Source organism: Lissotriton vulgaris, chromosome 1_1 (assembly GCF_964263255.1).
Source record: "Lissotriton vulgaris chromosome 1_1, aLisVul1.2, whole genome shotgun sequence".
In the NCBI taxonomy this organism is placed as follows: Eukaryota; Metazoa; Chordata; class Amphibia; order Caudata; family Salamandridae; genus Lissotriton; species Lissotriton vulgaris.
This window is the reverse complement of record NC_141685.1, coordinates 1,533,272,549-1,533,297,385: the sequence shown is the minus strand read 5'-3', so window position 1 is coordinate 1,533,297,385 and position 24,837 is coordinate 1,533,272,549. Positions and strand designations below refer to the sequence as shown.

Below are 24,837 nucleotides of genomic sequence, written 5' to 3'. Positions count from 1 at the left end.
TGGGTCCAGAAGGGTACTGAATTGGTTGTTATCAGAAGTCCAATACTTATACCCAGTTGTGCTTTTGAAGTGGGGGAGACTTCAAAGAGAGGCGTTTGAAGTACACAGAGTCCATGTCGATCCTGCCCTTGCTCCAGACTCACTATAGAGGAGTATACAGCCATTTGTGTGGGGACAGGACACATCCTATTCAGGTGTAAGTGTCAGCTCCTCCCTTTCATTCTGCCCAGGATAGCCCGTCAGGATGTGGATGGCAAATCAGTCACGCCTAATCTCCCTTTATGTGTGGCTGTCTAGAAGGAATGCACAAAGCCCAACTGTCTTCCACCCCAGACGTGTATTCAGAGACAAGTAGAAGGCACAAATTAAAGTAAGAACACAGAGCAAAGACAAGGAGATGATGTATGGAAAGTTTGCTGACACTCACGCCCAAAGTCACAGATCAGGGTTGAATGCATTATCTTTTTTATGGTCACTTCGCAACCCTAGTTCAGATCCAGCAACATGCAAATCAGTCTTGACCCGGGTCCTCATGGAAATAGTCCAGCCCGAACTACCAAGTCAGGTCTTCCCTGGACCGGAAACAAGCATCCTGGGAACGGTTTCAGGGTAACACCCCTCATCAGCCAGGCTAGCTTGAATCCAGTGGCAAATTGAGCAAATGACCCATGGCTGAGCTTGACCTGCTAACTGAGGGCCAACAAAGCTAATGCAAGGAGAGGATGAACAGAACGATGAAACGTTTCAGACACTCACCCTTAGTCACAGATCTGGGTTGAATCCATCATTGTTCTTTAGCTCACTTCGCCGTCCTAGTTCAGACCCAGCCATATGCAAATCAGTCTTGACCCTGTTCCTCATGGGAACAGTCCATCCCGAACTGCCATCCAGGTCTTCCCTGGACTGGAAACAAGCATCCTAGGACCAGTTTTGGGGTAACAACCCCCAGCAGCCAGGCAATCTTGAATCCAGTGGCAAAGTAAGCAAGGGGCCCACATCTTGGAATACCCCACCAATTTAGGGTGAACAATGCAAACACAATAGGATGATGGACGGCGCACCGAAACTTTTCAGACACTCACTCCATCATTATTAGAACTGGGGTAAATCCATCATTGTAGCCGAACTGCCCTAGATCGCAGTTGGCCTAAACTTTGGATTGAATGTGGTCTAGCGCGACCCCAAGTAAATATTATTATCTCAAGTTCTACTTATTGGAGTTGTGCCATTTTGGTCTTGTTTTACTTAGATACATATTCTCTATTTTTCTAAACCTGTGTGGAGCCTTTTTGTGGTGTTTTCATTGAGTTGCTGTGTGTATGTTTTGCACAAATACTTTACACATTGCCTCATAATTTAAACCTGAATGTTCTGTGCCAAGCTAACAGAGAGTGAGCACAGGCAAATTTAGGTTGGACTGGGTGCAAAATTCTGCCAACTAGAGTCACAATTTCAACATGCTGCATATAGGTACAATTTTAGGCTGACCATGATGGAGCCAAAGTTAGATATTCCAAGCAGGTAGTTACGGTCAAAGGTTTTTCTTTAAGAAGTAGGGTCTGATTTAGAGTTTGACAGATACGTACTCCGTCACAAACTTCACAGATATCCTATCTGCCTAATTAGAAGGGCATAGTGCACTTGTAATTGTGCAGGCGGGAAATGTCATGTTTGTGACGGAGTACTTGTCTCCCTAACTCTAAATCAGGCCCAAGTCTTCAACTTCTACGAAAGCGTCTTTTGCTCAGTCCTGCAGCCCTAGATCCTCAGGGAAGGGTTTTGTTCACCAGCTTTCCCTCCAGCCAGATCTCCCACACGGTCTAGTCCTCTTTTGTCAGCTGTGCTCTTTTGGACTCCGGAGTCTTTCTGCCTTTTGTGTCCCTGGAGCAGGTAAACAGAAACCTCAACATTTGAAGAGCAGTTTCAGTCACATGGTGGTGCCAGTAGGATTCAGGGTTCCTTGAGTCTTATGTGTGTTCTCTTCTTCCAACAGGAGACATGGATCATGAGTCAGCATTTTTTCTTCTAGCAGGGTTGTCTTCTTCCAGCTGAACCTAGCAAGTAAACTGACATAACGTCTGTCTCCTTCAAAGTCTTAGCAAAGTAACTGCATCTAAGCTCCAACCCTCTCCACTCTGAAGCTAAAGGTAAAATGCATAAAAGTCTCCTAGTCATTATTGAAATACTCATAAATAGGCCCGAACTATTGAATAGTCTACACACATATAGTCCTCTCTAAGCAGCAAGCAGAATGACAGGCTGCATGGAATGTATGCAAGAAATGGAATAAAAAAGAGTCTGGCTGTTCCTCAAAAAGGATTTCTTTTGTATTTTTCAGATAAAGAAAGCACTATTTTCGTAGCTTGACATAAAAGTGCAGTTCTGAAATGTTACTTGCATAGCACCAATCAAATTATTATGTTAAAATACACATATTTAAATTGCCTATCATTATACCTAATTTGTCAATAATGTAAAACACAAGAGAAAAACAATGAATTGTTTAGCACATAAATAACATCGACATGTTAACGGAGGTTCACCTGAGTGGCCTTCCAAGCTTTGAACATAAGAACATTCTATTCCAGAGAAGCTAGTGAAACATTGTTCTGTTACATGCAAGTAGAAACCATGGTTTGGAGTTAAAATGAAAACATAAATTACCTCCTCGTAAGTCTTCCTCGCCCCCTGAGTTACATAGTGAGCTTTAGCTCCACAACAGAACCCTCCAAAGCAAAAGAAAAACACCTCCCACCCCCTCCCAACATGGCCGACCAGTCCCACCTGACCTCTATAAGAGGCGGACCGGCCCAACCAACAGCCTGTTTTTTTTGTTCTGCACGATTCTCTCCAGAGCACTGTTCAGGTAAGATGGGCCGGCGTGAGCTGGCCCTGGGGTTTTAGGGTTGTGGACCTGCTCTAGCGGTCTCTGGTGCCTTATGCCCAAACAATCCCCCCCCCCTCTTCCTTCCCCCGGTCCTAGGGGACCGGTTAGGTGCTGCTATTGCGTGCCAAGGGTCTACAGGGGGGGGGGGGCGGCCGGGGGTGTGGAGTGGTTGTACATGCCCATGTCTCCCCCGGTCGTTACTGTTGGGCCCTAGCCTTTCTGTGGGCGTTTTTGGGTTCTGCGCATTCTCCTGTGTGTTGTGCATGCTGGTGGACTTAGGAGCTATAGCTCAAAGGTGAGTCTTGTACCTTTGGTGCGGACAGCACTCAGTGGAGATTTTTTGTAACACACCTCGAATTGAGGTGTTTCTTGTGTTCCTGGCTCCCCGGTTTGGGTATGCGCCTGGAATTGCGCTCGGACGACATGCCACGTGTTGTGGACATGGGCGCTGACTCTCGCCAAAAGTTTCAGCAGTCTCAAGTGTTTACATTTGTCTGCCCCACAGTGTCGGCTCACTTCTAATAAGTGAGTTCTCTAGCTGTCCCTGATACGGGCACGCTCACTTGAGCTTTCTGTTTGGTCATGACTGTGAGTGCCCTTAGGAAATTTGGCGCTGATGAAGACGAGTCCGGTGAGTGACTCGTATTTCACTTTTTTAAATGGAAAAGGAGTTGGCGCCCAGTTTTTAAAACATCCTACAGGCAGCAGATGGCGCTGTGTCTCTGCCTGCGTGTGTAATTCAACCTCTCCCGGTGCAGCAATAGTCACACGAGGGGGTTTTGATACACGCATGGGCTTGGAACATGTTCCGCATTGTTTCGGTAGGCGGGGCGGGCTGGTGCCTTGCCAGGGTCAGCGGCGCGTCTACGCGGTGGACGCGCGGCTTGTGATGTGGCCGCTTGTCGTCTTCTAGATGGAGAGTCCCAGGTACACGAAGGTGCCTACCTTTTCGTCGATCGGCAGTCCGGACCGGGGGCTCCCCTCCTGCGGGCCTGGGACGCTGATCGCTGCCGTGTCTCGCCTCTGCCTCCCTTCGTGGAGTCTGGCTGCCCTACGGGCCGCGGCGGTTTGCCGCGCTGTGGTTGGCTCCGGGCGCCTCCCGCCTCTCGGGTGCGGGGTCCTTGTTGCCTCCAGGTGCGACCGAGGTTGTCCTTCTTCGGTCTTGGCAATGCTGTGGTTTTCTCCTGCTACCGCAGCGTTGGGACTGTGGGCAGTGCGTCTGTCCCCTTCTCGGGGGGTCCGGGGCACCGGTTCATGAAGGGCATTGCTCACAGGTGAGTCTTGTGCCTTCGGTGCAGACGGTCCTCACTGGCCATGGTTCGAAGCCTGTCAATGCTGTAGAGGTATCCCACGTGGAACTTTTCTAACGTTTTTTTTTGGGCCCTGTAAGTCCGGGCTGTTGGCATACAACACGAGGTGAAGGGATAGTGTTTTATTCCTTCTACGTGCAGCCATAGAATCTAGCGCGCTCTGAGGGGGCGCGGTGCTGCAGGGGGACTGATCCCTTTTGTCCGTGTTCCCTATTCTGGCGCCCTGGGGGACTCGCCCTGGGCCGTCTGGTTGCGCCGGTCGCGAGTGTTCCACTCGTGGTGTCCCGTTCTGCAGCTGTGGATGTGTGGCTTATGGGTTTGCGAATCAGACCCTGGTGCAGAGGTCTGGCCCAGGCCCTGGGTTCGATTCCCCGCCTCGGCGGGTCTTGGCCTCGATATCCCTGGGATCAGTTATGGCCTCTGGGCATGGCTGGGTTTTTTCTCTCCGCGTCGGCCTGGACTCCTCCTTGGGCCTCAGGGAGTTGGCCGGGTTGGGAGGGCTAGTGACTCAGTGGTTTGATGCGTCTACTGCAGGGGCTGGTGTTTGACCTCGTGGTCGCTGGTTCAAATACCGGCTGGTCCACTCGGCCTTTCATCCATCTGTGAACGATGAGATTATTTCAATTGCGTTGGGTGACAACTGACGTCTGTTCTCCAGCGCCAAGATTCCCGTAGGGGTGAATGGATGCCTTGCATGTACATGTGTTTGGGTATGAAACAGCGGCTTTCGTGCTTACTCCCTGTGCCCTTGCGGGGGGGTTGTGCGCGATTTTCGCATCGGGTTGCGCTTCTGTGTAGTCCGGCCTGGCCCCTGCGCAGTTCAGGTGCGGACGTCCCGCCCTTGCATGGGTGGGGTCCTTCGAGGGGTCCGGGCCCGAGCTTCGGCGGTACCCGTTCTCGTGCTGGTTCTGCCGCTCCCTGTCTCACCCCTAGAGACTGACTTTCGGCTCTCTCTCTCCAGGGGGTCCCCTGGGTGGGGTGGGGGGGGGGGGGGCGGTTGCCTCCGTTGCATACTGTCCTGGGACGTGACTGTCCCGGTTCTTGGGCTCTTCGGGCGTGCTGTCCAGTCTTGCGGATTTTCCGCGGGGGAAGAGGTGTGGCGCCGTGGCCAGGGCGAGGGACGCTGGAATCTGGGATTCAGATTCTATCCCCGGCACCGGGGGCAGATTGGCCCAGCACCCTTTGCCTCTGGGCGATAGCTTGCTTATTCTTCCCGACGGCACCCGGTGCGGGATTGCCTTCGGGTGGCCGAGCGCTTTGCAAACACTGGAGTTCCATTTTAAACCAACCGTCTCGACGGGTTGGGGGTCCCTGCTCCTTCCCTGGTCTCACCTGTAGGTTTTTCTGGGACCATGGATTGGCCTGTGGGGCCGGCCTGTGTGTGTGGTGCTTCCCCTCAGCCTCGTTTTGGTTCCCCCCCCGTGGGTGAGGCTTCACATCTGGCGGTGTCTCTCATCCGTCGGCTTCCTGACCTAGGTACGGTGGTTCCTTCGGTCCTCGTCTCGGGCTTGCCCTCCTTCGGGGGGGCGTGTGCCTGGCCCCGGTCCATTCCCTCCGGTTCTTTCAGGGGGGGGGCGTCCTTTGGTTGTTAGGGGGTCGTTGGGTTCGCCTGCGGCCGCTCAGCTCCTCGTGCTTCGGGGGTTGCTGAATGTCTTCCTGGCCGGCCGTTTTTTTGCTGTGCTCGCTTCGGCAGCACATTGACTTATGATGGATGAGGTGACTGACTGGGCCCCTGCACATTTTCGTGTGGCGTTCCATTCGCCGGTGCTTAGGTCCCCGGGTCTTGGCGCCCTGGTGGGGGTGTCACCGGTCCTGGCCCTTCGGGCTGTCGGAGTCGGGACTGGCCTTCGTTGCCTGGTCTCGCCCTGCCCCGGTGGTGTTTCGACGCCTGGGGCCTCGGCTCGGTCTGCCTCCGATGTCTCTGTTCTCGGTGGGGGTCTCGGCCCTCCGGCCCGGGTTCTACTCCTCCTTCTGGGTCCTTCTTGCCTGTCTTTCGCGTGGCCTTTCGGTCTAATGTACGCGTTCCCCCCGTGCCCTATGAGATCACGGGTCCTCGACAGGATTCGCTTGGGCGGGGCCGGGGTGCTCATGCTCGACTCGGCAGCGCATGGCCTTGGGTTGGAACGTTACAGTGGAGAGGTGCCTGGCACACGCGCGTGGTTGCCACGCAAGTCGTGGTGCGTTCCGGTTTTTGGTCCCGACGGGGTCCCCCGCCCCTGGTACCTTCTTCTATGGCGAGCTGAGGGTTCGAGCCTCCTGGCCGATCCCGGATCTTCCCGTACCGTGGTTGGGTCCCCCGCTCTCGGCGTCGGTGTTGAGCCGGCAAAATGTCGGCTGGCCGGCCTCCTTCTGCAGGCCCGGTTCTTGTGCAGTGGACACGGCTTGCTCAGGGGTTGTGGCTTTTGCTGCTGGGTTCCCGCAGGTCTTCCACGTTCTCTGCCTGTGCCCGGCGCTGGGCGTCCTTCTCGCATTGGCGCGGTCGGCTTGGTGCTGGCCCCACATCCGTGGTCCCCTTGCGGGTCTTGGTTTCCGGTCTGAGGGGTTTCCTGGGGCGTGGCCCCTTCTTCCCTGTGGGCCCGGTGGGCGGCCTTGCGGGCCTTCCGCAGTCCGGTGGTCGACGACCTGGTCTCCCGGGTGGCTCGATTGGCTCCGATGTTGTTTATCCTTCGCCATCGGAGGCCCTGCCGGTCTCCCCCTTGGGTGCTCGCTTCGGCAGCACATATACTGATATTGGGACGTTACGGAGAAGATTTGCAGGGCCCCTGCGCAGGGGTGACACGCAAATTCGTGATGCGTTCCGTATGAGTTCTCTCTCTCGTTCTTCGAGCTCTTCGGGGTCCGCCCTGTGTGCCCCTGGCCTCTGTGGCTTTGCGGTTCCTCACCTTTTCGGTGGTTTTCTGCCTGGTGGCAGGGGTGTCTGCTGGGCGGAGGGGCATGCGGGGGTCGTGCCTCCGCTCCCCTCCCTTCTTGCGGGTGTTGCCGGACCGTTTGTTCCTCCGGCATGTCCCCCTTTTTCCTTCCCGGGATTCCTTCCCTGGTGTCCCGGTCTCGGGGGGTGTCTTCACCGCCTTTTCCCTGCCGGCGAGGTTCCTCTCTTGTCCGTGCTGGTTGTCCGGTGAGCGGTTTTTGGTTTCTCTTAGCCGCCCGTCTTCCCTTTCCCGGTGGGTCGGCCTGTTGGTGTCTTTTGGGTCCGGTTCGTTCGGGCCGCGGACGCTCTCTTCCCAGCTTGGTTCGCTGGCTTCCACGGGCTGTCCCCCTTTCCTGAGCGTCGCTGGGTTCGGTGGGCCCGGCGGGGGTCCAGGGTCGGTCCGCGGGGTGTGGCTCTGTTCCCTGGGCCCCCTTCTTGGGTGTCTCCTCTATGGAGTTTTATCGGGCTTCGGCGGGGTCGTCCCCCGCCGTGTTCGTGGGTCTCTAGCAGTCCCGGGGGGACTTCGCTGGGGCCGTTCTTTGTGCTGGAGCTGCGTCTCCTGGTTGGCCTTCTTTTCCTGGAGGTCTTGATTTCAGGTTTCCTGTGATCCCTGTTTTCTTTTCATTTATGCTACGCCAACCTTGGGTTGGTTTCTCTGCATCACCGTGTGGTGTTGTTTTTTATGGTGGTCAATGAAGCCTTGTTGGCTTGGGTATTTGCTCACTATGTAACTCAGGGGGCGAGGAAGACTTACGAGGAGGTAATGCCCCGGTTACTTACCGGTAATCTTCATTACTCCGAGTATAGTCTTCCTCGCCACATGAGTTCCCTCCCCCCCTCCCTGTCTGGCTATCGGCTTCATTGTTTGCTTGGTAGATCAGGCTGTTGGTTGGGCCGGTCCGCCTCTTATAGAGGTCAGGTGGGACTGGTCGGCCATGTTGGGAGGGGGTGGGAGGTGTTTTTCTTTTGCTTTGGAGGGTTCTGTTGTGGAGCTAAAGCTCACTATGTAACTCATGTGGCGAGGAAGACTATACTCGGAGTAATGAAGATTACCGGTAAGTAACCGGGGCATGTGCAGGCCTCACGCACTCAAGATATTAAATAAACTCTATTATAAATGCTCCAGCATGATGTGGCCTAGTCATGTCAGCCAAAGCCATACCTACATTTTGCACAATCATTTTCATATGAAATTATGCTGCCACAGAGGCATACTTTTCAAACAAGAAACAGCCCTGGTGAACAGCAATATATGTTACAAATATGTCCCCCATACTAAAATGTATTATTTGTCTACCACTTAAAACAAGAAACAAAATCAAGACTGCCTTCATTACGCCTAAATCTAATCACATGACCCTTCCTACCTATGGTTAGAACGAACCCTAGTATATGGATGTACAATGAAAACCAAAAGTGAATATCACCTAATTCTAAAAATTTCCAAATCAGAAAAACTAAAACTACAAAACAGGCACTCTCCTGCCTAACTCCAAGATTCTGGCACTTAAAAACACGCCTCCAGATGTTTACTCCCTGACTAATGTCACCATTTTAAATCCGTTCTTCATACAAACCTGTTCTTTCTTTAACAGCCCTATGCTATGTTATCTGTAAAGCTTTGTGGTGTCTGTGGCTAGGACTGCACTATAAATAATAATAATAATGCATTTATGTAAAGCGCAACAGCTACCTCAGACAGAGGTGTCCCAGCCTAACGTAGGCAAGCAGGAGAGATAGAATGCCAGGAGTCTAGCTCTGGCTCATTAGGCAGGTCTTCAGCCCTTTCCTGAACTCCAATTCAGATTGTATTAGACGAAGTTTAACTGGAAGGGAGCTCCATAATCTGGCCATAACCACTGTGAAAGATCTACCCCCAATGGGTGTTTTCGCATATCGAGTTACGGAAAGCAAGGTCTGGGAGTTCGATCTTAAAAAATGTTTTTGTTGATAGGGGCGGATTCGTATCCTAATGTAGCTGGGACAGTTTCCTCTCAGAGCGCTAAAAGCTACTGACCGCCCTAAAGAAGGCCATAAAAAAAGCAGATCAAGGGTATCTTGTATTAGTACAGTCTGTGGTATAGGGGCAGGCACTGCAAAACCTCAATCAAAACTGTGTCACTTGCAAAATTAGATCTGATGATCTCCGTGCTCAGGTGGGCAAAATGGTAAAGGTTGTTTTACCTGCAAGAAACGAAGGAAGCGGAGTAGAGGTGCTCTAAAAAATAAAAAAACACATATTGAGAACTCTGTGGTCGCCACCTTTTACATGCAAGGATCAAAGGACCTTGGTGGAGTTGTGCTTTGAGGTAGTAAGTGATCCCTACAAAACCTAAAGTTTTGCTGGGATGAATTGACTAAATCAAAAGCAGAAGTAGCCTAATACATGCTTGTTGCATCACTGTCCTGATGGATGAGTGGACACGGAGATATGGGTTCTTTATCCCGCCTCGATTGTTAGTCTTTCTAGAAAAGTGGATTGTAGGCCCAAGCTGGCCAAGGAAGATTTATCAAGCAGCGGGACAAATCTATAAGACCCATTTACCTTGGATTCGCCCACCAACTCCCTTCCTATTTCTAACTGTAGCCAAGCACCCCAGCATGGCAATGTTCTCTCCTAATGACCTCTGGCATGCAGATAGATGAAGTAAAAGGTCTTTAGCCTCAATTTTTACTGCGAACAAGACCATTAATATTCTGAAATTACAACAAAATGCCCAAATATTTCCATTTAATCTAAATAACTATAAAATGTAATGTTAGGGCAAGTCAAGGGATGATGATAGCAATTGTGAAACTAAAATATGTGTTGAACCCCAAAAGCTAAAGTGTTTCAAAATCAATCAATCAATCATAACATTTGTATAGCACGCTACTCACCCGGAGGGTCTCAAGGCGCTTGGGGGAGGGGGGGTCCGCTACTGCTCGAACAGCCAGGTCTTGAGTTGCTTCCTGAAGGAGAGGTGGTCTTGGGTCAGACGGAGGCAGATGTGGAGGGAGTTCCAGGTTTTGGCAGCCAGGTAGGAGAAGGATCTTCCTCCCGTGGTGGCTCTTCGGATGCGTGGAACGGTGGCGAGGGCATGGCTGGATTATCTTAGCTGGCAGGTGGGAGTGTAGAAGGTCAGGCGGTTGTTGAGGTACCTGGGTCCCAGGTCGTGGAGGGCCTTGTGTGCGTGGGTGAGAAGTCGGAACGTGATTCTTTTGCTGACGGGGAGCCAGTGCAGCTCTCTCAGGTGTCCGGAGATGTGGCTGTGTCGGGGGATGTCCAGGATGAGTCATGCGGAGGCGGCACCAAAAGTCACCACTCTTTCACAATAGTCATCATGAGTATTTCCACTCTTAGCATTTGACCAACACATGGAAATCTGTACATTTTCTGGATTTCTGTGTATATAGTTTTTTTATATGAACCCACTGAAAATATGTAATACGTCAAATGTATAGGTGTAACCCATGGCTCATGAACTGCTACTGACCCCACTCCCCACTCCTACATATAGGGCCAGATGTACGACCAAGTAAATTGCGCCTCACAAATTGTGACTCTTTAGCAAGGTACAATTTACTATGTACAACAGTGATTTTGTCACTGTTAGCGATTCCCAATGAGGTTGCAAATAGAGAGGCTCATGAATATTAATGAGCCTCTCGCAATTTGCGACCCATTTGGGAATGTCAGGCCCTGACTGGTGTGGTGGCCTGCTGGGCTCAGCAGACCATTATGTCTGGGACTGCTTTTAAATAAAGCAGTTTTTTTTTCAAATGAAACCCTTTTTCCTTAAGGGAAAACAGGATGCATTTAAAAATTTTTTTTAACATTTTCGTTTCATTTATTAAGGGCAGGCAGTGGTTCCTGGGACCATTGCCTGGCCTTAAAAAATATATTCCCCTGTGTTTGCAAAGGAGAAGAGGTCCCCTGGGGAACCCTTCCCTTTTCAACCCCATTAAAACCCTTTTGAAGAGGGTAGTAATTTGCAAGTGTTTTGTGCCCACAATTGTGGACACAAAACATCTGTACTTAGGGTTGCGCACGCTATTAGGAATGGAACGCTCCTTCCTAATAGTGAGTCGCAAAACCCTATTTTACGAGTTGCAAAAATTCCGATCTGCAAAACAGGGTTTGTACATACCCCATGCTGTTTTTGCATGCGCAAACGGGATGGCAAACCTGTTTGTGCATGCAAAAACCATTGTACATCTGACCCCTAGTCCTTAAGATGACAAGTTGTGCAGGATAGAAAGGATTAGGCACTGGCATAAGTCTAAGGTATGCAAGGAAACCGGGGTGCCTACCAGCAGCAGGACAGTAAAACAGCCATAATTGAGGTTCAGAGGACCGCTTACACCTTTGAGTCCCGGTAGCACCGCATATGCTGCACTGCTGATAGCAAGACTTGGGGGCATATTAGCAAGAACCTCGTTAAAATTATCGCCGTTTTAGTGGCAGGAAACTGCCGCCCAACATGGTGGTAATGGGCTTGCTAATATGCGTTGTAGAATTCCAATAGAAGCCCAGGTTAGATGTGCAGGGCATCTACCCTGGGCTTCTATTGGAATTCTGTAACGCATATTAGCAAGCCCCTTATCGCTGTTTTAGCTGCAGTTTCCTGCCACTTAAACAGCGATAATTTTAACAAGGTTCTTGCTACTATGCCCCCTAGTGCTTAATTTGTAAAAATAAATAAGTACCAGTTCCCTCGTCAGGAGGCTACTCCAGCTTGCACCACCCATTGCCACTGCTAGTGCTACCAGTGACAGTACCCACTCAACTACTAGCCATCACATTGCTATATGTGTGAAATTTCATACTGTTTGAGGACCCCAAGGCTAGCAGAATGTCTTGGTTGGCAGGCATTAGTTGTTTTTAATGTATATTTTATTATTAAACAACTGTTGTTCTGCAAATTTTTTAATGACACAAAGTATGTCACCACGTGGCAGCTGTCTGAGTGCCAGTGTTGAGAGTTAAGTACAGGTGTCGAGCACCAGAAACCCCCGGCTCAAATTAAGCACTGGCTGGAGAAGAGCACCACAGAGGTAGTCTTTTATTGTATATGCATATAACCATCAAGGAAGGGGGACGGATTCTGGGCAGGTGCCAGACTAAAACTGCTCAAGATTCTGCTTGGAGTACCCTGGGCAATTTCTAAAGATTTCAGTTTAAAGAGCTGCACACATTTAAATGAATGAAAAGGCATCTGCATCTATACATTGTAATTTTTTTGTACTATGTAAGGTTTTTTAGCTTGGAAAAAGAGCAGGAGAATGATATGGTGCATTAACAATTTTTTGCTGTTCAATTTACATTACAGTTGAAAAAGTCTGTCTTGTAACATATCTGGAGGAGCAGTGTGCGTTGGGTGGTGCTTAAGAAATTATGCATGAGAAAATGGAAGAACAGGCCCCATTAGAGCCTCTATTCCGCAGCCTGAGATCAAAGACATAAGTGATACACAGGGGACACCAGTCCCACCGTGCTTTACCAAGTGTAAAATGCAATAAAAAATGTGATACATGATGACACTTTTATTTGAAAGACATAGCTTGCCTGTAGACAAGCTGCCTAGAGTGCCATTAATCTTTCACTGGGTAGTGATTAGCCTCTGTCCTGCACAGTGACAGCACCTATCAGAATAAATGCAAGTTAAACACTGTCTGCCTCTCCTTATATTGTATACAGAAAACACAGGAAGAATTGTGGAAGCCGATATGCATAATTGACCCATATGGTCTATTTACAGGAAGGTAGGAGAAACAAATGCAACGTGAAAGGCAGCAGCAGAAATAGGACGTCGAACCTGCATATCTGACGTGATCTGTTCATTAAATGACTAATAGCTTAGCTTAATTGTGCCTGATGTATATCGCTTAAATGAAGTCACAGACACGTACACATCTTCTACAGCATATAAAACAACAGAGTAAACAAGGACAGTTTCAATATAAATTCATCCAAATAGTGAAGTATTCTCATCATAGCCCTGTATTCAGTCTTGCAAATTTCCAAGAAGTGAGGTTTTCAATCGTATCTTGAAAATTTAAAAGTTTTGGACAAAAGTCAACTCTAATGGAAATTGATTCAGTGCTTGAATTCGGCTCGAAAATAGGTTTTTGATCTACTCTCTTTTTAAGTTAATTTACTGGAATCTCAGGCTTGATTTTCTTCTGCGATTGGAGAGTTACAGCTGCGAGAGTTCCAGAAGGGATCTGAGCAGAATCAATGAATTCCTCGGCGTGCTGTGCCTGGTAGAGACTCACTTCAAGCCTTACCGACTCTCCTAATAGGGCGTATATTATACCGCGGTCCTAGGCACTTGAAGATGTGATGTATTGCAGCAGTGTGGGGTATATTATCAAGGGGCTTTATCTCCGCTTTTTTGGCTTTAAAAGCCAAGAAAGCGGAGATAAAATTATCTCCCTATTACCTAGCTTTCGCTAACACCAGTTAGTGACAGCTAGTAGGAGATAGCAACCATCTTGGGCCCCACTTTGCATGTCAGTGATATTTATCATTAATGACATGCAAAGTGGGCGTGCCAAGATGTTAGCAACTGAAAACAGTCGCTAACATTGCTATCTCCTATTACCAACTTTTGGAGAATATCTCCAAAAGCTAACAAAAGCTAACACCTGCCCTGAGCAGTTCTTAGCCATGTTATCCAATGGGAGGTGGATAACAAGGCTAAGAGCATTAGCTCGGTAATGCATGAATATCGCTGACTTTTCAGCGATATTCATGCATTGCGGCGATTTTTATCGCATTTGCGATAAACCTTGGTAATACCAAGGTTTATTTGCGGTAAAAATCGCCGCAGCTCTGCGGTAAAATTTTGTCTCTAACTAAACAATAGCGATAATTATCGCTATTGCTTGGTAATATGCCCCTGTATTCTCTTAAAACTGTGATTGTTGCCGAATATGCCAAAAATTGCTCTGACAGTCAATGACAATGTTATATTTGGGATATATTCCCTCCAACAGACTATTGAAAAAGCTGCTATTCACTTCAATTGCATCAGAGCGGTGGGAAAACATGTTTGTTTTCCACTGCAGTGAAGTAATAGGCTTGCTCCTGGAGACTGCCTCTTTAATTCATGTGTAAAGTACTACAAATTGAAAAGACTGTTCTTAATAGTGGATGGATTTGGTACCCATATAAAGCATGAAAATGTACAAAGATAACCATGAATAAAGGGAAGTTTGCACCTGTGATTCTGAGTGACATTATAGAAAACTGGAGCTTCTTTCGGTTTTATATTTCATATACATAGAAGACTTGAGGAAAACATCTGCGAAATTCACATTTACAGGGATCGGATCTAAACAAGGGGTGCTGCTAAACTAAGGGTGCTGTGGAATTGTAAGAAGCCAGTGGCAGACGTACTAAATATGTTGGTCGAGGCTTAAGATTTGGACCTCAGTGGAAACTTTAAAAATTAATATATTGTATTGCAACCTTTTGATTATGTCAATGTTTTCTTTGTTTTGTAATGATTTCCCACTTTTTCTTTTTACTTTTGTTTGCCAGTAGGCTCTTGGTTCCAGGGCAGCGTGGTAGAGGATCCAGGGGTTCCTGGACCCCGTTTGTGTTATTGTCTGCCCCTTGTTCTTTTTTAATTTCATGCCAAAGTGCGAGTAGGACACGTCTCTGAGCCCGCACCCAGGCACAGCACTAGCCCCACTGCCAGTTTTGGGCCAGAGACGCCTTCGCATTTGACTTACTCGCAAGAGACACTGCTGACTTACAAGAGTACAGGGGAGTCTTCTGTGTGTTCTAAAATTCCTCCTTTATCCTGGTCCTCAACCCCTAGAGCTCATTGCCCTGGCTGTGGGGTACCATTAGGCAGGCTGAAATCTCTACCCTTGATTCCTGCTAACATGCCTGCTACTACATATGGTGCACATGTCAATAACCCTCATGGATCTTGTATGCTAATTAATGCTAATTAATCCCAGGCCTCTTATTAAACATGGGTTGGAACTCTCATTGCTTTGCGACACCTATACTCCAGGACACATTTTTATCACAGAGACTTTGGGGGACCCCGCCTACTATCCTGGTTTTCTTGATTTTACTCCCCAGATTACTTCTCTTTTTGATTGGACCGGGTAGGCCAACAGGGAGGTGATATTGCCATCTTGTACAGGTCCAAGTATATGGTTAACTGTACCCCCACTGGGTCACAACTTTGTGAGGCTGCATCATTTATAGCCCACATATCGCCCAATCAGTAGTTTAGAGGTATGCTTTTGAATCGAACACCTGACCTTCGGTCCATCTTTGCACATGACTTCAGTTGTATTCGGGAATGCAAAATTGTACACAAGGACTTTACTGTACTTGGAGATTTTAATTTCTATCTCGAGTTTCTGGATAACCCAGATACCGCAGCCCTATTGCAAACCATGACCACAATTGGCCTGTCTCACAGGGTGGATAGTCCCATGCATCAGACGGGACACAACCTTCAAGGTATTTTGTCCAACAACTTCTCTTTAGGAAATGTAATTACACTTTCCCTTTTCTTGATACTATCACCGCCCCATTATTAAAATATTTCTTACACTCAGTCAGGTTTTATATCTCCAGCTACTCCTCCATGGACCATTTCTCGTGCTTGGCACAGGATTCAAGGAATCAGCTTTCTCAATTACCCACTGAAACTGCACTTGGTGTTTCGGGGAACGTGGACAGTGCAATTGAGAACTATACTCTCTGAGTGGGGGCTGCTTCTTTAACCTTAGTACCTAAAAAAAAGGTTAAGATCAAGAGGCACCCTATCATCGCCCCCTGGTTCTCCGAGGAATTTGGGACCTTGAAACAGGCTTGTAGGAGGCAAGAAAGATGCTGGCATATAAACTATTGTCACAGCAATTAGGATACATATAGTATCTGCCTGTCTAAGTATAAAGCTTCAATTCACAAGGTAAAAACTCTGTTCTTCACTAGTAAGATAGAGCTGACTGCAAATTCCTCTAAGGAACTAATCTCCACAGTAAAGAAGCTTGCTTCTGCTATTAAACCCCCCACAGAATGCAGTCAAGTGTTCTACAACTCAGTGTCCAATGCGTTTCACCTTAAGGTAGAGGATGTTTTTAACACATCTTCATCACTTTCTGGTATCCCTGGGTCAGAACTATTTTCTTCTGTGGCAAATAACCTGAGCACTGAATTCAACTCCTTCATCCTGCCAACCACTAATTAAGTCATCACGTTGCTTAAGGCCGCTAGATCAGTCTCACCAGATGATTCTAGCCCTCCTGCAGTTGCCAATTTAGCAGCTGGAGTTATCAGGACCAGGTTGGTTAACATCTTTCATCTCCTGTGTCTCTTGGGGTTGTTTTCTTCTGCTTGGAAGAAAGCTGTAGTGCTGCCTTTCATCAAAAAAACCTTCTCTCAACCCTGAAGATCCAAACATTTATCAGGCCATTTCCTGTTTCCTACTTCCAGCCAAAAGTTTTTAAAAGGTGTTCGATATGCAATTGGGAGATTATATTAATTCCAATAATCTCTTGGCCACTACACAATTCATGTTCTGCGCTGGCCACAGCACAGAGACCGCGCATACCAAGGCTTTGAAGGAGATCTGGCAATCTCTCGAAAAGGGCGGCCAGGCTCCACTGTTGCTGCTTGACCTATCAGCAGCCTTTTATTCTGTGAATCATAGGCTGCTGATGGAGCGGTTGAGTGTGATCAATGTGACTGCAACAGCCTGGGAGTTATTGAACTCATTTATATCCAGACGGTTGCAATCGATTAAATTAGGTGGGTGTTCTTCTCCACCTTTCTTCCTTCCTTGTGGAGTCCCTCAAGGGTCATCAATCAGTCCTCTCTTATTTAACATCTATGTCACTCTTCTTGCTGAATTTATAAGATAATTTGGTTTGCAAATGTCGCACAAGTTGTTGTGTGACTAGCAACAGACAACAGGGGGATGGTGGCGGGGAAGTTTTGTGATTGCATGAAAGCGGTGAGACACTGGATGGCGACAAACTGTCTCAAATTGCACTCAGCGAAAATGGAGTTGCTGGTGTTTGGTGCCCAGCCCTCATTCTGGAACTCTGACTGGTAGCCCTCACAATTTGGCCCACTTCCGTCACCCGTCACATATGTTAAGAATCTAGGAGTTTTAATAAATAACAGATTTGCCTATACTGACCAAGTTAATGCTGTATTCGCTACAGCTTGTTCCATGTTAAAAATAATAAAGAAAATTCTTCCTTTTCTACCTGACTATATCCAGAAAACAGTAGTCACTTCTCCAGTTATCTCAAAGACTGATTATTGTAATAAGCTTTATCTTAACACCCATCACCAGGTCCTGCATAAACTGCAAACACAGCAGAATACGGCCGCTGGATAGCTGTGCAAAATCCCCAAATATCAATCGCTATCTCAATTTATTACAAGACTTTGCTGGCTTCTGGTCAAGTAGAGGGTCACACTCAAAGCCCTATTCATGGTGTTTAAGGTGCTCCATGGGATAGGCTCTGACCTATTGAGAAACTACTTAGCCTGGTATTTACAAAGTAGGTCTCTGCTCTGCATCGGCCAAATTTGTGACAGTTCCTAGATTTAGATACCCTAACTGGGGAGGGAGAGGCTTCATTCTTAGAGCCTCAAACACTTGGAATGCTCTCCCTTTATATATCAAAGCCCTACCCAACCTCCTGAATTTTAGAAAGACACTAGAAACTTGCCTTTTCGCCACACAGTAATTGATTCCTGACTTTCGCGGTTCTCCTTTCTCAGCTATCACTATGACGTCTTTTGGGGCAAGCAAGCACTTTACAAAAATAATTAACATTTCATACCATAATATTTATGCAAAACTTTATTGTTGGGGGAGCTGCTGGGTCCTTGCCAATATAAAAAATGTTAAAAGCAAAATTATTTTTGGTCTGCAGAAGCATCCAATGCCTTAGCAGACTCTGGACTGAAGGGAACTATGTTGCATGTGTATGTGCTCATTGTGAAATAGTTTGAAGTTTGAAGTTTAGTTTATAATGCATAGTTAATTAAAACCTTTGCAGAGAGTATTACAAAATTCTTAAAACATCATTATTTAAAACCATTAAAATAGATCATAATATTTGGAAATTTACACAGAAGTAACTCAATGAGGCTTTTCAGCAAACTTTTTTCACTGAGTGGTAAGCAGTACAGGTGGTCATATTTCGGAGTGTTCCCATCTTGTTCGCCCATGTGCTGTTTTAGGCCCTAGCATTTTTGCGTTTCTCAAGAATGACCCTCTGGTGCTGGATGGACATGTGCACTAGATGTGCCCTTTGGATACTGATGACCGGTTGCTTAATGACATGAGTCTGTAGCGTTGTCCTCCAGTTTCGGCTGACTTAGCGCTCTTCGCTCGGCCGTTCCCAGAAATTTCACCAGTCTGCAGCTTAGTTTAATGTTTGACGGATTCAGGTAGGCGAGCACTGCTTGCCTTCTAGTGCTGATCCCTTTTTGCTTGAATTGGTCTTTAAGGAGCAGTTGGCGTGCTTGCTGCATTTCTTCACATGAGCAGATTACATGAAGAATGTCACCATTCTTTAAGTTGCATAGCGTGCAGGTTTCTTTCCTGTCTTTCCTGAGCCATGGCAGTTGATGCTCTGTACTTGGCAAACTCCCTAGTCTGTATTTAATTTTTGTGGCTTTCGGATAACCCTGATTAACGTATGTTTGTGGTGGTGAAGATTTGTAAGAGTTTAGGGTCATCCATGCATGAGATCATTTTGAAAATAGTGCCTTATCCTCCAGTAAGGAGAGTGATTTGACATATTTCCAGACTAGTTTTTTGAAAGTGCTACGGCCAAGTTGTGTGTCCCAGAGCAAGCTCTGAGAGTTTGGTGGCTTCCAATGCTGCTTGAAGATAAGTTCTTGCCTCAGAAGCATCCCTGCTTTGTATATCCTGCCATAGCAGAGAGTTTAGTGTATCTGAGGAGGCGCTTCTGAGTTTGTTGCTGTTCCATTTTCTTTTTCGAAAGTCAGTCTGATTCAGTGGTATAATCAGATTAGACTCAGCCCAAAGTACGATCTCCTCTAGGATGGTGTAGGCAAAGTATTTCGCTTTGTTATCAAGAAGGGCTACTAAGCGGTAATTGTTTGGGTCAGCCTTATCTCTTTTTTTGTATATAGGAACAATCGTTGACCCCCTCCAGGATTCTGGGATTCTGAAGTAGCCTGATTTCCACAAATAAAAGTAGCATGATGTCCGCCCACTGTTTGTTCTTTGCTTTGTAGAGGGCAGGTGGGATACCATTTGGTCCGTGGGGGAAACATCACTTACAACGCAACTTTTACAACGACATACCATTACAACGGAACTTTTACAACGCGAAAACTTTTACAACGCATGTATTTACAACGCATTTTTTTACAACGCAGGTACCTTTACAACGCATACCATTACAACGTAAGTATTGGTAAGTATATAATTATATTTTAAATGTTATATGTTTGGGGTAAAGGGGTATTTTTAGGGTTCAGGGTCAGTTTTTAGTTTTTGGGTAAAGGGGTATTTTTAGGGTTCAGGGTCAGTTTTTAGTTTTTGGGTAAAGGGGTATTTTTAGGGTTCAGGGTCAGTTTTTAGTTTTTGGGTAAAGGGGTATTTTTAGGGTTCAGGGTCAGTTTTTAGTTTTTGGGTAAAGGGGTATTTTTGGGTTTCAGGGTCAGTTTTTAGTTTTTGGGTAAAGGGGTATTTTTGGGGTTCAGGGTCAGTTTTTGGGTAAAGGGGTATTTTTAGGGTTCAGGGTCAGTTTTTAGTTTTTGGGTAAAGGGGTATTTTTAGGGTTCAGGGTCAGTTTTTAGTTTTTGGGTAAAGGGGTATTTTTGGGGTTCAGGGTCAGTTTTTAGTTTTTGGGCAAAGGGGTATTTTTGGGGTTCAGTGTCAGTTTTTAGTTTTTGGGTAAAGGGGTATTTTTGGGGTTCAGGGTCAGTTTTTAGTTTTTGGGTAAAGGGGTATTTTTGGGGTTCAGGGTCAGTTTTTAGTTTTTGGGTAAAGGGGTATTTATGGGGTTCAGGGTCAGTTTTGGGTTTTTGGGTAAAGGGGTATTTTTGGGGTTCAGGGTCAGTTTTGGGTTTTTGGGTAAAGGGGTATTTATGGGGTTCAGGGTCAGTTTTGGGTTTTTGGGTAAAGGGGTATTTTTGGGGTTGAGGGTCAGTTTTGGGTTTTGGGGTACAGGGGTACAGGGTAAAAATAAATTAAAATTAATTTTAAATTAAATTAATTAAATGAAATTAAATAAATTAAATTACATTAAATTATATATTTTTTCAATTAATTTACGATTATAAAATTAATATATATTTACCAATACTTACGTTGTAATGGTATGCGTTGTAAAGGTACCTGCGTTGTAAAAAAATGCGTTGTAAATACATGCGTTGTAAAAGTTTTTGCGTTGTAAAAGTTCCGTTGTAATGGTAGGTCGTTGTAAATGTATGCGTTGTAACGACACCAATCCGGTCCGTGGGCACCTTCTTTCCTGCCTTTGGCTATCTGCTTTTTAAATAAGGCTGTTTGCTGAATTCTCAAAGTCTCTGGGAGGTTGTTGTTTGTGCCTAAAGAGGCTTGACCCTGTGATTCTAGTGTGTACATTTCACAGTTAATCTCTATGATCTTATTGGTCCTCGCTTGAGTTCCTGGCTGCTCCGTGTGCTCATTGAAGTGGCTGGAGAGGTATTTAACCCAGATCTCTTCAGTGATGTGAGATCCTTTCTTTGTGCTGCGGGCGCATGATCCCATTCACTGTTTGCCAGAAGCAGGCACTGTTGTTGGTATTTAAATCATATAAAAGTTTGGCCCAGAGCTCCTTTTCCCCATCTCTCTTGAAGCTCCACTTTGTTTGTTTGAGAACTGTCCTATGATGTTTCAACTCTACTGGTAGGCTAATGTTGTTAGCGGCTGTTGTCAGCTTCCGTAGCGTCTGGTTTACTGATCTTTTTAGTTTCTTTAGTTATACTCTCTGTTCCTTCATTAGATTGTTCTTGCTGCACTCTTTGCGAATATTGTCTTTTGGATTGACAGTGACTGCAAGTTTTTTTAGCAGTGTAACCGTGAAGTGATTCCAATAGGTGATATGCCCGGCTGCAGTTGATATTTGAGTATCAAACAGTTGGAGTGCTGCTTTGGCATTGGTGATCGAGTTTACTGGCGTGCATTTGATCCTTTTTTGATTCAGTAAGTGGATCGGCCCCATAGTTATATCTGGCCTGATTAGGTTTGGCGTGTTTGATGTTATATGGGGGTGTTGGTCGTTGTCGCCCTTGTCACCCATTCTGAACCCAGAGATGTGTGGAAATAGTGCAAGGCTTACAAAAGTATAGTCCAGAATGGAACTCGTTGTAGTTGAGTAAAAGGATTTTACTGGTGGAGAGTCTGTCGGAAATCTTCCATTCAGTGCCTGAAGGTTTAGATGTTCTAGGTCGTAAAGAAAACGGCTATTGCGATGTTTTTTTCTATCTGGTGGGTCGCTTTGCAATGAAATATTATAAATTCTGTTTAGGGCCAGTGCTTCCTCTCCTTCTGACGAGCCAAATAGATCTTGATTTAGGTCCCCTGTCAGGAGGAAGAGTGGATTTTCCATCTGGGTAGCGTACTTAGCCAGTTGTTTAGAAATTATGGATGAGTCTTATGCTTTATTTTTTGGATGGACGTATGAGTTGATTATGCATACCTCCTCTTCTTTGTTCTCAAGGACAAGTCTTATGTTGACTGTTAATGTTGTGTTTGAAAGTGAGTCCATAAAGGTTGCTGAAGCTATTGTTGTAGTGGAGACATAGGTGGCCAGTCCTCCTGAGTTGTGGCCGAATTTGCTAGTCCTTGCGGCTGGTGTGGAAAAGCATGTATAGCCCTTGATGTGCTGTGGGGCCTTCAGCCAGGTTTCTTGAAGCATTAATATATTGTGGAGGGAGATATAGTGCTGACAATTTGGGTCATCCATTTTAGTGGTTAGACTGTTGAAGTTCCAAGAGAAGATGTCTAGGGTTGTCGGCCTTCCCCCGCTGCCAACTCTGTCTTGTGAGGAGCGTCAATCCTCCTCCACAGGGCGTATTATAATAGTGTGGGAAAATGTTTCCCTTGTTGGAGCTTGGTATGGTTCTGCTGCTGGAGTTTGGCGTAATTCCAGTCGATCCCAAGGGGTGCTTATACTCCTTTTTGGTGAACTCCCCTGTGAGTCTCTGAGTATACTGAAAGTATGAACCTGTTTTGTCTTTGGCGCTGGACTCATCCTGCTCAGGAATGGTTGTGGATAGGCTGGTTTTTGAAAGGGAACGAACCTAATTCCCCAGTCTTTGAGCAGCTCCTGTTCAGCTAAGATCAAGTCTGCAATGTTGCTTGAAGTCCAAGTTGTCTTAGCTGCCTCCGAGCTGTGTGGGTTAGAAGCTGGTAAAAACTCTACAGAGACTAAGTCCTTTGAGCTCATTCCTCCTAGTTTTGGTATTGATTGCATTAGTCTGAGAATGTTGCCATGGTTGAGCAAGTCCTGTTGTCCTTTTGAAGTGTATTCGGGATAAAAGACCAGGACCTCGGTTGACTGTCGGCTGTTACCTTGTCTTTGTTATTTCACTGGTGATCGGTGTGATTTTGCCGTTAGTTCATTATGTAGTTTTACTTCCTGGTTATCCAGGAGTTTGCTTGCTCCAGCTACTAAGGAGATCTTTATGTTTGGACGTGTTGTTATTTGTTTTGAGGGAGTTTGTTATGGTTCTGACCCCTTGTCATGTAGCCACTTTACCAGTGGGTTCACTGTTGGTTTGATCGTGGGGTGAGCACTCTTAGTTCCTATGTCCCATGTTGGTACTTCATGATTTGGGCTTGTAGTTCGGCCATTGGTTCTTTTATTCTTTGCTGAGTCGTGATTTGAGGTAGTTGTTAGCTTAGGTTCAAGGTGTCTTAAGGCCTCTGGGTTACGCGTCTGACAGCGTGTTTGCCCCGGGTGCTCGTTGGTTGAGGGTCTTAGTACACTCATTTGTTCTTGGATTTCTTGCTCCTGGCTGATCTTATCACTGCCGTTTTTTAGAGACAGTTTCATCTACCGCGTTTCTATATTTTGTTCTTCGTTTTGTTTGCTTTTGTCTCTTATTGGCAAATCATGGAGCTGTATTTCATCATGATCTGTCGTTCTTCTGTTTGATTTTTGCTGTTAGTTAGAATTATTTAATGCCATGTTTAGGCAGTGTGTTGCCCTTGCATTGCTTGAATTAGTTGCTTGTTTTTCCAGAATACCTGCAAAGATGGGAAAGTATTTTGTTGTATTTGTTTGTAGTTTTTTATTCTGCCCTTTCCTTTTTTGTTGGCAACGTTGTTTAGCATTTAGTTTTTGTGTATTCCCATTTCCAGTCGGTGCTATCTCCTCGTTGTGGTCATCAGGGTTGTCCTTTGACCTTTTGCCGGATTTTTTCCTTCTAAGTGGTCCCTCTTTGATTTTGGTAGTGCCCAGATCTTTTGTTGCGTTTCCTGAATTTGAGTTTTTTATATCACTGATAAGCCCAGTTAGCATTGAGGGGAGAGTAGCAACTGCGGTAGGTATTTGTTTGTGCTCTCGTTATCAGACTGTTCAGGTTGCCCAACTTGTCATCAATGCCCGCTGTGAAAGCTGCCAAGGTGTTCATAAGTGTGAATTGTAGCTCCATATTTTCTGATTGATATTGCAAGGCTTCGACGGCTAGTTGAATTGTGTTTAGGAGAGAATTCCAGGTCACCGAGTTTTGTTCTTTCCTGAGATCTTTCTCATTTTTGCTATTGTTGGTGTCGGGACCTGCCGGGTTTTTGGCCCTGGGCGACTCCTGTAGGAAGTTTTGCTGGGGGTGCCCTTTCCGGTCTGAGTTGTAGGTGGCCAGCATGTCTTCCCATTCGAGTGTGTTAAGGTAGGACACCATTGCCCTACCATCTTGTTTCTGGCTTGGGTCCCGAAGGCCTGCCCCCAGACCTCCCAGGTTAGTGAGTTTGTTGCCTTGAGCATAGCCGTACAGATCTGCAACTAGAGGAGGACACTTCGTTGTTAGATCTGTTATCTTGATCGGCGTCCTGTGGCTCCTGAAATGCATGCTCGTCGTAAGACTGAAGTTTGTTTCCCTGATTTGTTCCTCTGCTTTTGTCCTTGATTCAATCCCGGGCTCCTGCACCTGCTCGAATGTAACCCTGGCTATGGACCCATTGCCTGGTTTACCATCTGGTTGAGATGGTGTGGTAGTTGTTTTATTCACTTTGTATTTGAGTTCTGCCAGTGGAGTCCTCTGGCTGCTACACGGACTGCCTGCGAGTTGTTGAGGAGGTGATGGCAGGTCATCATCCGATTCATGGGGCTTCTCTCTGTTGGATGTGGTCCTAAGGGAAGTGACGCTGTTGCTGTAATTCAAAGTCTCGCCTTGGTGCTGTTGTTCCATAGGTTTGTCTGGTAGTGATGGGCTTATAATGGTTATTAGTATTGATGATGTTGGTGCTGATTGCAGTGGTGACGATGGTAGCAGAGGGGTTTGCAAGCCTTACAAAGATTTATTGCTTGAAAAGATGGCTGAGCCCGCATCCTTTAAGAAGTTGAATTTTGTGTATATTTTTGGTTGGTGGCCATTTTTTGAACTTATGCTTGAAGTTGTTACTTACAGTTTTGTTGCCGTACCCTGTGCCTCAACCAAGACATGCTCCGTAGTAATAAGGTTTGGCTCAAAGATGTAGTTTGTGCTGGGGATAGATTTCTTCCCTTTTTTTGCCTTTGGTTTTGAAGCC

At 46.5% G+C, this 24,837-nt stretch overlaps 1 protein-coding gene and 1 non-coding gene across 3 annotated transcripts in view; both read left to right on the top strand.

Annotated features, from left to right (window-relative positions):
- The window catches only part of MGAT4C (MGAT4 family member C), a 1,083,724-nt gene that overhangs the window by 607,942 nt on the left and 450,945 nt on the right, over positions 1–24,837 (top strand). The gene's annotated exons all lie outside the window — the stretch shown is intronic.
- On the top strand, positions 6,898–7,004 carry LOC147750781 (U6 spliceosomal RNA). Its single transcript, XR_015300347.1, has one exon. It is a non-coding gene; the product is annotated as a U6 spliceosomal RNA (small nuclear RNA).